General features: G+C 43.9%; 1 pseudogene; it reads right to left on the reverse strand.

Annotated features, from left to right (window-relative positions):
• Window positions 1-340: 340 nt before the first annotated feature.
• LOC148018147 (uncharacterized) lies at window positions 341-2,696 on the reverse strand (annotated as a pseudogene).
• Window positions 2,697-4,602: the final 1,906 nt, after the last annotated feature.

Raw genomic sequence — 4,602 nt, forward strand, 5'->3', positions numbered from 1 at the left:
TATATTGGAACCTAATTCACTTGTGTAATAGTTGGTCTCTACTTGTCCATGTCATTATGAACTTGGTCTTCATCTTTGATCCACCATAGCTTGTGTCATGTCCTAGATCCGCATCATTTAACAAAATAAGTGATGTCTTTTGAGTTGCACTTGTTCATTATGGTTGAAGCATATGACTTGCATATACTCTCACAAGTTGCCAAGTAAATGCACGACAACACAGGTCTTTGTGATAAGAAACTAAATGAGACCGCCACTAAGCCTAGGGCAATGCAAGATTAGTGCAATGCTATGGAGGATCAAAATACACAAGGAAATCCATAATGGAGAGACAACGATGTAGGCAACACTCAACAATATATTCCAATGCTTAATGATCATACAATGGCAGGTCTCTTATATAGAGAACCTCAAGACAATAGCCTGCTATGTGGCATCCTCTGATCCACATTCAACTTGTGGTGACCCTTGTCCCACATCTATCCATGAAGTCCACATCCTCCTATGTGGCTACCATAAATCACACAATGATACCCCTCTAGGGTACCAATAACAATATTCCAATAATTGGACATTGCACATTTCAACACCCCTCCTCAATGTACAATCAGTGTGACCATCTCACCTCTCACCCCCAATGATTTGGCATTGCCAAACTCACTCTCTCAACACTCCCCCTCAATGACAAATTGGAGTGTTCAACAAATGTGTGTGCATGTGTCTAGCAACCTAGACACCTCAAGTCCATTTCGAGCACCATGCTGCTCGGGAGGAACCACCCAAGTGCTTTTTAGACACCCCATGTGTCAGGGAGAAGGAACCAACCCATGTAGTGCATCATCAACGTACACTACTCCTGCACACCACAATCAAATATCCTTTTTGAGCACCCGTGGGCTCGGGCAGAGGACCCTCATAAACATGGGTGAGAGAATTACATCCATTTTATGTCCATGCAAGGGCAAGGCACCCGCAAATAAAGGTGTAATAAAAAATACATCCATAGGTATAGATTGTGAATGAGCACATCATTGTTCACAATCTTTCATTACATGTGTCACTAGATTTGACACAAAAATATCTATGCCATATATGCCATTGACTAAATATGTGACTCTTGCCACAACCAAGATTGACATATATTTTGATTCCCAAAGATATTCCATATGGAGATTCATCTTAGGGAGTGGTATGGAAAGGATAAGAGGCTAAGGGGCTAAGGCTTGTTTCAAACCACACAAGATAAGATCATTTATGTAGCCATACGTTCCCAACAGTCTCTGCACCTCGAAATCATCTGGGCTGCAGATTTCGATGCTGTTGATGACGGTCGGGTGGCGAGAAGGAAGTGACTGAGTCTTCTGAGTGGCCTTGAAAGAGCTCCATTTGGTGAAACCCCACGAGCCTGACTGAAAGAAGACGCCAGTAGAGGAGCCCAATTGATGATACCCAACACCAACACTTCCAACGGAAGGCAGAACCAGGGCTGCCATCGCGGGGCGGAAGGCTCACCACTCTCTCCACCGCGCTGAAACAGATCACGCTTATTCCAAACATCTTCCTTATAAGCAAGGATAACAATGGCAACCTCGTGATCCATTTTGAGAAGGGCAGTGCTGGCTCCTTCTTCAGTATCCCTTTCACTGCAATCATTTTTCAATCCCAACTTGCTTGCGTAGTGATCGTGGTGCTTAAACAGTGAGTCTGATAACTTCAGTGCTCATCTGAAGTGAACAGATTATTGAGTCCTGAACCAAGGGCTGCTTAGCTCAGATATCTACCACCTGAGTCTTTAGGGATACCAATGATACTTGCTACCTCTGCTGAAATTAAACTAATGGCAGAAACAAACGTGCACCAAAGTATGATGAAGAACTCACTGCTCTGCACCGGAGGAAAACTCTTACAGCTCATCCTCCATTCTCAGATATTCGCCCACATCAGACTGATGGTAAGCAACAATACCGTTTGGGTCAAGCTTTCTGCAATCCTGTGTGGATTTCGCAGCGACTCCAAAGCCAAGGGGGATATCAGACATGGAGAAGATGACAACACCCTGGTTCTGCTGGGTGTTATCGGTGATGCGAGCAAGGCCGCTTTTGAGGACGTGGTTGCCGTACAGGAAGGACATCTCGGCGGACGGCTTGAGCCAGATTTTGAACTTGGCATGTGCGTCGAGGAGGTCAAGGCAAGAGGCGACGAGGTGAAACTTGCCGGATTTCGTGAATTTGCCGACGCAGGTGCCGAGGCCCACGAGCTTGTCCCTGGAGATGTTGGTGGCCTTCTTAACCAGGGCTTCGCTGACGTAGTAGACGCGGTTCTTGTGCAGGCGGAAGCAGTAGCGACCGGGGGAGGACGCAGAGGAGGCCCCTTCCAGGGCAGACCTCTCTACCAGGTGCTTCAGGTTGGATCCCACAAACTTGTGGAGTTTCTCAAACACCGCCGTCGTCTCCTGCTCGTCCAGAGGCCGCATCTCTCTCTCTCTCTCTCTGTCTGTGGCTACACTAATCTACCTAAGCTTAGCGGATGACCAGCTCTGATACCATGATAAGAAACTAAATGAGACCGCCACTAAGCCTAGGGCAATGCAAGATTAGTGCAATGCTATGGAGGATCAAAATACACAAGGAAATCCATAATGGAGAGACAACGATGTAGGCAACACTCAACAATATATTCCAATGCTTAATGATCATACAATGGCAGGTCTCTTATATAGAGAACCTCAAGACAATAGCCTGCTATGTGGCATCCTCTGATCCACATTCAACTTGTGGTGACCCTTGTCCCACATCTATCCATGAAGTCCACATCCTCCTATGTGGCTACCATAAATCACACAATGATACCCCTCTAGGGTACCAATAACAATATTCCAATAATTGGACATTGCACATTTCAACACTTTGTACAAAAGCAGTCAATGTCCAATTCACCACAAGACCATCAACCCCACAAAGAACCATTATGGAGAAAGAAACAAAATTACTAAGAAACAAAGAGCTATGACAAAAGCCCCGCTTGAAGAGAAAATCACCCTTGTAGAAAGCACACATTTCATTTGAGCATGGCCCAAAGCATAGTCATTGGCTACTCTCTCTTTCTTGGCCAAACTCTTTATCCGAGTAGGAGCCATCTCTCAACAATGAGAAATGTTTCTTCATCAACCAGGATTCAACTCCCCAAATGCTCTGTCCCTTGTCCATGCATAGCTCACTCCTTTTGCTACCTGAAGTTTTCCAATGTCTCACATGTCACAAAGAGGTTTGCAAAATCTCAAGTGTATCTCTTCATCTCAACAACTATTCATCTAGCATCAAGGCTAGTAACACAATCATTTTTGTAATATCCATTTTTCATAGCCTTTGGATCTTGACATTTCTCAATCCAATGAAAGACTGATAGCCTCAATGTATTGCATTGATTGTATTCATTTTATAAAAAAAAAAGAGACAACAAAACAAAAAAAAAAACAAAGGCACCCAGGATCAAAGCACAACACCTAGGGGTCCTCAAATTAGGTACATCCAATGACCTTGGTTGGTTGGCTCCATCCCTAATCCCCTAGCCCTTTATACATCCCCCACAATATCAAGGGGGACATGTATAGGGAGCTCAATTATGCTACATCGTGTTGTCAAAACCACAAATGATGTCTCAAGAAGCCTTCAAGTGTACTTCTCCTCAACATCGACAATTTTTTCCATCCCATTGAACCCTCACTTCATCCACACATTGCTACGAGGAAACAAACCAGCAGTCTTCTAACTACATAATATCTAAGTATGCACGTGCACTCACATAATATCTACACCACAATCTATATATAGTTTGGGTCCTCAAGTGTAGGACAATACTCTCAGCTTGCTTAACCTATCTCCCAAACCACTCAAACTACGTCTTGTGCACAATAAGAAGACTAGCTTTAACCCCCAGGGAGAGACCATATGAGAGGTTTTCAATTGCAGGTATTGAAGACTCCAATGAAAGTACCATCAGCTCTTCATCAACACTCAACTCTAAACTCTTGTCCTTTATCATCATGCAAGCTCACAAAAGAATTGTCACATGCAAAATCCCCAAAACACCAATACCTATGCCAGCCATGAGTGCAACTCACAACAATGAATAGCCTTATCACCAACTACAACAACCCTATCACTAGCCAATCATGCCAACACCACACCACCAAACGACCTTCATCCGCACCATCACCAAAAGTCCTCCAAGGCAAAACATAGCAGTCCCTTTCACCCACGTCTTTGGTGCATGCCAAAGCTTGCTACCTACGACAAAGAGTGCCATGGGATTGGAAATTGTCTAGTAAGGGGGCGATGTTAACCCTTAGAAGAACAAGGTGAAAAATCTGGAAAATCTAAAGCAGAAGATAAGGCCAAGGCAAAAGTGAGATGCAAGACGAAGGCACAGCCAAGAAAATTTTGGAAACACAAGAAGTGAAAAAAAATTCCTAAATCAAGGAGAGAGGTGCACAAGAAAAAAGTCAATACTTTTGTAAAAGAGTGCAAGGCTCACTATTATTTATTTTGTAAAAGAGCATCTCACCTGTGCAAATTGTAAATGGTTAGAGGCATGGGTTGAGGC

This window comes from Lygodium microphyllum, chromosome 21, assembly GCF_053477565.2.
Source record: "Lygodium microphyllum isolate KBCC chromosome 21, Lygodium_microphyllum_v1.1.10, whole genome shotgun sequence".
Lineage (NCBI taxonomy): Eukaryota > Viridiplantae > Streptophyta > Polypodiopsida > Schizaeales > Lygodiaceae > Lygodium > Lygodium microphyllum.